General features: G+C 46.2%; 13 non-coding genes across 13 annotated transcripts; all 13 read right to left on the bottom strand.

Moving 5' to 3' along the window:
* Nucleotides 1-77: 77 nt before the first annotated feature.
* Nucleotides 78-149, bottom strand: trnaa-agc (transfer RNA alanine (anticodon AGC)). The gene has a single exon. It is a non-coding gene; the product is annotated as a tRNA-Ala (tRNA).
* A 111-nt stretch (nucleotides 150-260) lies between these two features.
* On the bottom strand, nucleotides 261-332 carry trnag-ucc (transfer RNA glycine (anticodon UCC)). The gene has a single exon. It is a non-coding gene; the product is annotated as a tRNA-Gly (tRNA).
* A 650-nt stretch (nucleotides 333-982) lies between these two features.
* trnaa-agc (transfer RNA alanine (anticodon AGC)) lies at nucleotides 983-1,054 on the bottom strand. Its single transcript has one exon. It is a non-coding gene; the product is annotated as a tRNA-Ala (tRNA).
* Nucleotides 1,055-1,163: 109 nt separating this feature from the next.
* Nucleotides 1,164-1,235, bottom strand: trnag-ucc (transfer RNA glycine (anticodon UCC)). The gene has a single exon. It is a non-coding gene; the product is annotated as a tRNA-Gly (tRNA).
* Nucleotides 1,236-2,415: 1,180 nt separating this feature from the next.
* Nucleotides 2,416-2,487, bottom strand: trnaa-agc (transfer RNA alanine (anticodon AGC)). Its single transcript has one exon. It is a non-coding gene; the product is annotated as a tRNA-Ala (tRNA).
* Nucleotides 2,488-2,596: 109 nt separating this feature from the next.
* Nucleotides 2,597-2,668, bottom strand: trnag-ucc (transfer RNA glycine (anticodon UCC)). The gene has a single exon. It is a non-coding gene; the product is annotated as a tRNA-Gly (tRNA).
* A 1,180-nt stretch (nucleotides 2,669-3,848) lies between these two features.
* Nucleotides 3,849-3,920, bottom strand: trnaa-agc (transfer RNA alanine (anticodon AGC)). Its single transcript has one exon. It is a non-coding gene; the product is annotated as a tRNA-Ala (tRNA).
* Nucleotides 3,921-4,029: 109 nt separating this feature from the next.
* Nucleotides 4,030-4,101, bottom strand: trnag-ucc (transfer RNA glycine (anticodon UCC)). Its single transcript has one exon. It is a non-coding gene; the product is annotated as a tRNA-Gly (tRNA).
* A 1,331-nt stretch (nucleotides 4,102-5,432) lies between these two features.
* trnaa-agc (transfer RNA alanine (anticodon AGC)) lies at nucleotides 5,433-5,504 on the bottom strand. Its single transcript has one exon. It is a non-coding gene; the product is annotated as a tRNA-Ala (tRNA).
* Nucleotides 5,505-5,614: 110 nt separating this feature from the next.
* Nucleotides 5,615-5,686, bottom strand: trnag-ucc (transfer RNA glycine (anticodon UCC)). The gene has a single exon. It is a non-coding gene; the product is annotated as a tRNA-Gly (tRNA).
* A 1,329-nt stretch (nucleotides 5,687-7,015) lies between these two features.
* Nucleotides 7,016-7,087, bottom strand: trnaa-cgc (transfer RNA alanine (anticodon CGC)). Its single transcript has one exon. It is a non-coding gene; the product is annotated as a tRNA-Ala (tRNA).
* A 110-nt stretch (nucleotides 7,088-7,197) lies between these two features.
* On the bottom strand, nucleotides 7,198-7,269 carry trnag-ucc (transfer RNA glycine (anticodon UCC)). The gene has a single exon. It is a non-coding gene; the product is annotated as a tRNA-Gly (tRNA).
* Nucleotides 7,270-8,819: 1,550 nt separating this feature from the next.
* trnag-ucc (transfer RNA glycine (anticodon UCC)) lies at nucleotides 8,820-8,891 on the bottom strand. The gene has a single exon. It is a non-coding gene; the product is annotated as a tRNA-Gly (tRNA).
* Between the last annotated feature and the right edge of the window lie 1,109 nt (nucleotides 8,892-10,000).

Genomic DNA, 10,000 nt, shown 5'->3' with positions numbered 1-10,000 from the left:
CATAATTCATCCTTTTTGGAACAATCAGTGTTGCAGATTACCCTTTCTTACTTTATTGGGTTTATTAATGCAGATAATGGAGATGCCGGGGATTGAACCCGGGGCCTCATACATGCTAAGCATGCGCTCTACCACTGAGCTACATCCCTTTTCGGTGGGTGCTCCTTAAGACAGGAAGACAGGAAGTTCTAAGAGTTATGAGTTCCATGTAAAACAGTCTGTTGAAGTGTGAAAATTCAGATTTCTAACAAAAGTAGTGCTGCGATGGCCGGGAATCGAACCCGGGTCAACTGCTTGGAAGGCAGCTATGCTCAACACTATACCACCATCGCTCAGTTCTGGCAAATCAACGTCAAAATTTCCGCAACACACTGCATGTTGTTGATGCCAAATTCTGACCATACCATCCGAATGTTGCAACCGACATTGAGACTCATCATACCAGGCAACGTTTTTCCAAACTTCTGTTGTCAAAATTTGGTGGGCCTGAGTGAATTGTAGCCTCAATTTCCTGTTCTTAGCTAAGAGGAGTGGTACCCAGTGTGGTTCTGCTGCTGTGGCCCATCCGCCTCAAGGTTCGAGGCGTTGTGCATTCAGAGATGCTTTTCGGCTATTTGGTGAGCGTGAGTGAATACTCAGACCAGCCCGTCTGTTACCAACAACCATGCCACGCTCAAAGTCACTGAAATCACCGTACTTCCCCATTCTGATGCTTGGTTTGAACTACAGGAGATTCTCTTGACCATGTCTACGTGCCTAATTGCATTGATTTGCTGTCATGTGATTGGCTGGTTAGAAATTTCCATCGAAGAGCAGTTGGAGCAGTTATCTTACCTAATAAAGTGGCCAGTGAGTGTAAATGCATACATATGTATGTGTCCCATGTATACTCCTCATGAACATTAAAGCTTTTTGAAGGGATTGATGTTCAATAGTTGCAGATTACCCTTTCTTACTTTATTGTGTTTATTAATGCAGATAATGGAGATGCCGGGGATTGAACCCGGGGCCTCATACATGCTAAGCATGCGCTCTACCACTGAGCTACATCCCCTTCGGTGGGTGCTCCTTAAGACAAGAAGACAGGAAGTTCTAAGTGCTACGAGTTCCATGGAAAAACTCTGTTGAAGTGTGAAAATTCAGATTTCTCACAAAAGTAGTGCTGCGATGGCCGGGAATCGAACCCAGGTCAACTGCTTGGAAGGCAGCTATGCTCACCACTATACCACCATCGCTCAGTTCTGGCAAATCAACGTCATAATTTCCGCAACACACTGCATGTTGTTGATGCCAAATTCTGACCATACCATCCGAATGTTGCAACCGACATTGAGACTCATCATACCAAGCAACGTTTTTCCAAACTTCTGTTGTCAAAATTTGGTGGGCCTGAGTGAATTGTAGCCTCAATTTCCTGTTCTTCGCTGAGAGGAGTGGTACCCAGTGTGGTTCTGCTGCTGTGGCCCATCCGCCTCAAAGTTCGACGCGTTGTGCATTCAGAGATGCTCTTCGGCTATTTGGTGAGCCTGAGTGAATTGTAGCCTCAGTTTCCTGTTCTTAGCTGAGAGGAGTGGTACCCAGTGTGGTTCTGCTGCTGTGGCCCATCCGCCTCAAGGTTCAACGCGTTGTGCATTCAGAGATGCTTTTCGGCTATTTGGGGAGCCTGAGTGAATTGTAGCCTCAGTTTCCTCTTCTTTGCTGACAGGAGTGGTACCCAGTGTGGTTCTGCTGCTGTGGCCCATCCGCCTCAAGGTTCGACGCGTTGTGCATTCAGAGATGCTCTTCGGCATACCTCGGTTGTAATGAGTGGTTATTTGATTTACTGTTGCCTTTCTATCAGCTACATCCAGTCTGGCCATTCTCTTCTGACCTCTGGCATCCACAAGGCATTTGCCCCCAAGAAACTAACGCCCACTGGATATATTCTCTTTTTCCGACGACTCTGTGTGAGCCCCAGAGAGGTTTTTGCATGAAAATCCAAGTAGATCGGCAGGTTCTGAAATACTCAGACCAGCCCGTCTGTTACCAACAACCATGCCACTGAAATCACCGTACTTCCCCATTCTGATGCTTGGTTTGAACTACAGGAGATTCTCTTGACCATGTCTACGTGCCTAATTGCATTGATTTGCTGTCATGTGATTGGCTGGTTAGAAAATTCCATCGAAGAGCAGTTGGAGCAGTTATTTTACCTAATAAAGTGGCCAGTGAGTGTAAATGCATACATATGTATGTGTCCCATGTATACTCCTCATGAACATTAAAGCTTTTTGAAGGGATTGATGTTCAATAGCAAGCATTAAGTCCAATTCATCTTGTGAGTTTGTCTAACTATGAACATAATTCATCCTTTTTGGAACAATCAGTGTTGCAGATTACCCTTTCTTACTTTATTGGGTTTATTAATGCAGATAATGGAGATGCCGGGGATTGAACCCGGGGCCTCATACATGCTAAGCATGCGCTCTACCACTGAGCTACATCCCCTTTGGTGGGTGCTCCTTAAGACAGGAAGACAGGAAGTTCTAAGTGCTACGAGTTCCATGGAAACACTCTGTTGAAGTGTGAAAATTCAGATTTCTCACAAAAGTAGTGCTGCGATGGCCGGGAATCGAACCCGGGTCAACTGCTTGGAAGGCAGCTATGCTCACCACTATACCACCATCGCTCAGTTCTGGCAAATCAACGTCATAATTTCCGCAATACACTGCATGTTGTTGATGCCAAATTCTGACCATACCATCCGAATGTTGCAACCGACATTGAGACTCATCATACCAAGCAACGTTTTTCCAAACTTCTGTTGTCAAAATTTGGTGGGCCTGAGTGAATTGTAGCCTCAATTTCCTGTTCTTCGCTGAGAGGAGTGGTACCCAGTGTGGTTCTGCTGCTGTGGCCCATCCGCCTCAAAGTTCGACGCGTTGTGCATTCAGAGATGCTCTTCGGCTATTTGGTGAGCCTGAGTGAATTGTAGCCTCAGTTTCCTGTTCTTAGCTGAGAGGAGTGGTACCCAGTGTGGTTCTGCTGCTGTGGCCCATCCGCCTCAAGGTTCAACGCGTTGTGCATTCAGAGATGCTTTTCGGCTATTTGGGGAGCCTGAGTGAATTGTAGCCTCAGTTTCCTCTTCTTTGCTGACAGGAGTGGTACCCAGTGTGGTTCTGCTGCTGTGGCCCATCCGCCTCAAGGTTCGACGCGTTGTGCATTCAGAGATGCTCTTCGGCATACCTCGGTTGTAATGAGTGGTTATTTGATTTACTGTTGCCTTTCTATCAGCTACATCCAGTCTGGCCATTCTCTTCTGACCTCTGGCATCCACAAGGCATTTGCCCCCAAGAAACTAACGCCCACTGGATATATTCTCTTTTTCCGACGACTCTGTGTGAGCCCCAGAGAGGTTTTTGCATGAAAATCCAAGTAGATCGGCAGGTTCTGAAATACTCAGACCAGCCCGTCTGTTACCAACAACCATGCCACTGAAATCACCGTACTTCCCCATTCTGATGCTTGGTTTGAACTACAGGAGATTCTCTTGACCATGTCTACGTGCCTAATTGCATTGATTTGCTGTCATGTGATTGGCTGGTTAGAAATTTCCATCGAAGAGCAGTTGGAGCAGTTATTTTACCTAATAAAGTGGCCAGTGAGTGTAAATGCATACATATGTATGTGTCCCATGTATACTCCTCATGAACATTAAAGCTTTTTGAAGGGATTGATGTTCAATAGCAAGCATTAAGTCCAATTCATCTTGTGAGTTTGTCTAACTATGAACATAATTCATCCTTTTTGGAACAATCAGTGTTGCAGATTACCCGTTCTTACTTTATTCGGCTTATTAATGCAAATAATGGAGATGCCGGGGATTGAACCCGGGGCCTCATACATGCTAAGCATGCGCTCTACCACTGAGCTACATCCCCTTCGGCGGGTGCTCCTTAAGACAGGAAGACAGGAAGTTCTAAGTGCTACGAGTTCCATGGAAAAACTCTGTTGAAGTGTGAAAATTCAGATTTCTCACAAAAGTAGTGCTGCGATGGCCGGGAATCGAACCCGGGTCAACTGCTTGGAAGGCAGCTATGCTCACCACTATACCACCATCGCTCAGTTCTGGCAAATCAACGTCATAATTTCCGCAACACACTGCATGTTGTTGATGCCAAATTCTGACCATACCATCCGAATGTTGCAACCGACATTGAGACTCATCATACCAAGCAACGTTTTTCCAAACTTCTGTTGTCAAAATTTGGTGGGCCTGAGTGAATTGTAGCCTCAATTTCCTGTTCTTCGCTGAGAGGAGTGGTACCCAGTGTGGTTCTGCTGCTGTGGCCCATCCGCCTCAAAGTTCGACGCGTTGTGCATTCAGAGATGCTCTTCGGCTATTTGGTGAGCCTGAGTGAGAATTGTAGCCTCAGTTTCCTCTTCTTTGCTGACAGGAGTGGTACCCAGTGTGGTTTTGCTGCTGTGGCCCATCCGCCTCAAGGTTCGACGCGTTGTGCATTCAGAGATGCTCTTCGGCTATTTGGTGAGCCTGAGTGAATTGTAGCCTCAGTTTCCTGTTCTTAGCTGAGAGGAGTGGTACCCAGTGTGGTTCTGCTGCTGTGGCCCATCCGCCTCAAGGTTCAACGCGTTGTGCATTCAGAGATGCTTTTCGGCTATTTGGGGAGCCTGAGTGAATTGTAGCCTCAGTTTCCTCTTCTTTGCTGACAGGAGTGGTACCCAGTGTGGTTCTTCTGCTGTGGCCCATCCGCCTCAAGGTTCGACGCGTTGTGCATTCAGAGATGTTCTTCGGCATACCTCGGTTGTAATGAGTGGTTATTTGAGTTACTGTTGCCTTTCTATCAGCTACATCCAGTCTGGCCATTCTCTTCTGACCTCTGGCATCCACAAGGCATTTGCCCCCAAGAAACTACCGCCCACTGGATATATTCTCTTTTTCCGACGACTCTCTGTGAACCCCAGAGAGGTTTTTGCATGAAAATCCAAGTAGATCGGCAGGTTCTGAAATACTCAGACCAGCCCGTCTGTTACCATCAACCATGCCACGCTCAAAGTCACTGAAATCACCGTACTTCCCCATTCTGATGCTTGGTTTGAACTACAGGAGATTCTCTTGACCATGTCTACGTGCCTAATTGCATTGTTTTTCTGTCATGTGATTGGCTGGTTAGAAATTTCCATCGAAGAGCAGTTGGAGCAGTTATCTTACCTAATAAAGTGGCCAGTGAGTGTAAATGCATACATATGTATGTGTCCCATGTATACTCCTCATGAACATTAAAGCTTTTTGAAGGGATTGATGTTCAATAGCAAGCATTAAGTCCAATTCATCTTGTGAGTTTGTCTAACTATGAACATAATTCATCCTTTTTGGAACAATCAGTGTTGCAGATTACCCTTTCTTACTTTGTTGGGTTTATTAATGCAGATAATGGAGATGCCGGGGATTGAACCCGGGGCCTCATACATGCTAAGCATGCGCTCTACCACTGAGCTACATCCCCTTCGGTGGGTGCTCCTTAAGACAGGAAGACAGGAAGTTCTAAGAGTTATGAGTTCCATGGAAAACAGTCTGTTGAAGTGTGAAAATTCAGATTTCTCACAAAAGTAGTGCTGCGATGGCCGGGAATCGAACCCGGGTCAACTGCTTGGAAGGCAGCTATGCTCACCACTATACCACCATCGCGCAGTTCTGGCAAATCAAAGTCATAATTTCCGCAACACACTGCATGTTGTTGATGCCAAATTCTGACCATACCATCCGAATGTTGCAACCGACATTGAGACTCATCATACCAGGCAACGTTTTTCCAAACTTCTGTTGTCCAAATTTGGTGGGCCAGAGTGAATTGTAGCCTCAATTTCCTGTTCTTAGCTGAGAGGAGTGGTACCCAGTGTGGTTCTGCTGCTGTGGCCCATCCGCCTCAAGGTTCGACGCGTTGTGCATTCAGAGATGCTTTTCGGCTATTTGGTGAGCCTGAGTGAATTGTAGCCTCAGTTTCCTCTTCTTTGCTGACAGGAGTGGTACCCAGTGTTGTTCTGCTGCTGTGGCCCATCCGCCTCAAGGTTCGACGCGTTGTGCATTCAGAGATGCTCTTCGGCTATTTGGTGAGCCTGAGTGAATTGTAGCCTCAGTTTCCTGTTCTTAGCTGAGAGGAGTGGTACCCAGTGTGGTTCTGCTGCTGTGGCCCATCCGCCTCAAGGTTCTACGCGTTGTGCATTCAGAGATGCTTTTCGGCTATTTGGGGAGCCTGAGTGAATTGTAGCCTCAGTTTCCTCTTCTTTGCTGACAGGAGTGGTACCCAGTGTGGTTCTTCTGCTGTGGCCCATCCGCCTCAAGGTTCGACGCGTTGTGCATTCAGAGATGCTCTTCGGCATACCTCGGTTGTAATGAGTGGTTATTTGAGTTACTGTTGCCTTTCTATCAGCTACATCCAGTCTGGCCATTCTCTTCTGACCTCTGGCATCCACAAGGCATTTGCCCCCAAGAAACTACCGCCCACTGGATATATTCTCTTTTTCCGACGACTCTCTGTGAACCCCAGAGAGGTTTTTGCATGAAAATCCAAGTAGATCGGCAGGTTCTGAAATACTCAGACCAGCCCGTCTGTTACCAACAACCATGCCACACTCAAAGTCACTGAAATCACCGTACTTCCCCATTCTGATGCTTGGTTTGAACTACAGGAGATTCTCTTGACCATGTCTACGTGCCTAATTGCATTGATTTGCTGTCATGTGATTGGCTGGTTAGAAATTTCCATCGAAGAGCAGTTGGAGCAGTTATCTTACCTAATAAAGTGGACAGTGAGTGTAAATGCATACATATGTATGTGTCCCATGTATACTCCTCATAGACATTAAAGCTTTTTGAAGGGATTGATGTTCAATAGCAAGCATTAAGTCCAATTAATCTTGTGAGTTTGTCTAACTATGACCATAATTCATCCTTTTTGGAACAATCAGTGTTGCTGATTACCCTTTCTTACTTCATTGGGTTTATTAACACAAGTAATGGAGATGCCGGGGATTGAACCCGGGGCCTCATACATGCGAAGCATGCGCTCTACCACTGAGCTACATCCCCTTCGGTGGGTGCTCCTTAAGACAGGAAGACAGGAAGTTCTAAGAGTTATGAGTCACATGGAAAACAGTCTGTTGAAGTGTGAAAATTCAGATTTCTCACAAAAGTAGTGCTGCGATGGCCGGGAATCGAACCCGGGTCAACTGCTTGGAAGGCAGCTATGCTCACCACTATACCACCATCGCGCAGTTCTGGCTAATCAACGTCATAATTTGCACAACACACTGCATGTTGTTGATGCCAAATTCTGACCATACCATCCGAATGTTGCAACCGACATTGAGACTCATCACACCAGGCAACGTTTTTCCAAACTTCTGTTGTCAAAATTTGGTGGGCCAGAGTAAATTGTAGCCTCAATTTCCTGTTCTTAGCTGAGAGGAGTGGTACCCAGTGTGGTTCTGCTGCTGTGGCCCATCCGCCTCAAGGTTCGACGCGTTGTGCATTCAGAGATGCTTTTCGGCTATTTGGTGAGCCTGAGTGAATTGTAGCCTCAGTTTCCTGTTCTTAGCTGAGAGGAGTGGTACCCAGTATTGTTCTGCTGCTGTGGCCCATCCGCCTCAAGGTTCGACGCGTTGTGCATTCAGAGATGCTTTTCGGCTATTTGGGGAGCCTGAGTGAATTGTAGCCTCAGTTTCCTCTTCTTTGCTGACAGGAGTGGTACCCAGTGTGGTTCTGCTGCTGTGGCCCATCCGCCTCAAGGTTCGACGCGTTGTGCATTCAGAGATGCTTTTCGGCTATTTGGTGAGCCTGAGTGAATTGTAGCCTCAGTTTCCTCTTCCTTGCTGACAGGAGTGGTACCCAGTGTGGTTCTGCTGCTGTGGCCCATCCGCCTCAAGGTTCGACGCATTGTGCATTCAGAGATGCTTTTCGGCTATTTGGGAAGCCTGAGTGAATTGTAGCCTCATTTTCCTCTTCTTTGCTGACAGGAGTGGTACCCAGTGTGGTTCTGCTACTGTGGCCCATCCGCCTCAAGGTTCGACGCGTTGTGCATTCAGAGATGCTCTTCGGCATAACTCGGTTGTAATGAGTGGTTATTTGAGTTACTGTTGCCTTTCTATCAGCTACATCCAGTCTGGCCATTCTCTTCTGACCTCTGGCATCCACAAGGCATTTGCCCCCAAGAAACTACCGCCCACTGGATATATTCTCTTTTTCCGACGACTCTCTGTGAATCCCAGAGTGGTTTTTACATGAAAATCCAAGTAGATCGGCAGGTTCTGAAATACTCAGACCAGCCCGTCTGTTACCAACAACCATGCCACACTCAAAGTCACTGAAATCACCGTACTTCCCCATTCTGATGCTTGGTTTGAACTACAGGAGATTCTCTTGACCATGTCTACGTGCCTAATTGCATTGATTTGCTGTCATGTGATTGGCTGGTTAGAAATTTCCATCGAAGAGCAGTTGGAGCAGTTATCTTACCTAATAAAGTGGCCAGTGAGTGTAAATGCATACATATGTATGTGTCCCATGTATACTCCTCATAGACATTAAAGCTTTTTGAAGGGATTGATGTTCAATAGCAAGCATTAAGTCCAATTAATCTTGTGAGTTTGTCTAACTATGACCATAATTCATCCTTTTTGGAACAATCAGTGTTGCTGATTACCCTTTCTTACTTTCTTGGGTGCTCCTTAAGACAGGAAGACAGGAAGTTCTAAGAGTTATGAGTTCCATGGAAAACAGTCTGTTGAAGTGTGAAAATTCAGATTTCTCACAAATGTAGTGCTGCGATGGCCGGGAATCGAACCCGGGTCAACTGCTTGGAAGGCAGCTATGCTCACCACTATACCACCATCGCGCAGTTCTGGCTAATCAACGTCATAATTTCCGCAACACACTGCATGTTGTTGATGCCAAATTCTGACCATACCATCCGAATGTTGCAACCGACATTGAGACTCATCATACCAGGCAACGTTTTTCCAAACTTCTGTTGTCAAAATTTGGTGGGCCTGAGTGAATTGTAGCCTGAGTTTCCTGTTCTTAGCTGAGAGGAGTGGTACCCAGTGTGGTTCTGCTGCTGTGGCCCATCCGCCTCAAGGTTCGACGCGTTGTGCATTCAGAGATGCTTTTCGGCTATTTGGTGAGCCTGAGTGAATTGTAGCCTCAGTTTCCTGTTCTTAGCTGAGAGGAGTGGTACCCAGTATTGTTCTGCTGCTGTGGCCCATCCGCCTCAAGGTTCGACGCGTTGTGCATTCAGAGATGCTCTTCGGCATACCTCGGTTGTAATTATTTGAGTTACTGTTGCCTTTCTATCAGCTACATCCAGTCTGGCCATTCTCTTCTGACCTCTGGCATCCACAAGGCATTTGCCCCCAAGAAACTACCGCCCACTGGATATATTCTCTTTTTCCGACGACTCTCTGTGAATCCCAGAGTGGTTTTTGCATGAAAATCCAAGTAGATCGGCAGGTTCTGAAATACTCAGACCAGCCCGTCTGTTACCAACAACCATGCCACGCTCAAAGTCACTGAAATCACCGTACTTCCCCATTCTGATGCTTGGTTTGAACTACAGGAGATTCTCTTGACCATGTCTACGTGCCTAATTGCATTGATTTGCTGTCATGTGATTGGCTGGTTAGAAATTTCCATCGAAGAGCAGTTGGAGCAGTTATCTTACCTAATAAAGTGGCCAGTGAGTGTAAATGCATACATATGTATGTGTCCCATGTATACTCCTCATGAACATTAAAGCTTTTTGAAGGGATTGATGTTCAATAGCAAGCATTAAGTCCAATTCATCTTGTGAGTTTGTCTAACTATGAACATAATTCATCATTTTTGGAACAATCAGTGTTGCAGATTACCCTTTCTTACTTTATTGGGTTTATTAATGCAGATAATGGAGATGCCGGGGATTGAACCCGGGGCCTCATACATGCTAAGCATGCGCTCTACCACTGA

Source organism: Cololabis saira, unplaced genomic scaffold (assembly GCF_033807715.1).
Source record: "Cololabis saira isolate AMF1-May2022 unplaced genomic scaffold, fColSai1.1 scf406, whole genome shotgun sequence".
In the NCBI taxonomy this organism is placed as follows: domain Eukaryota; kingdom Metazoa; phylum Chordata; class Actinopteri; order Beloniformes; family Belonidae; genus Cololabis; species Cololabis saira.
Note: the sequence above shows the minus strand (reverse complement) of the source record. Positions and strands in the feature narration are given on the sequence as shown.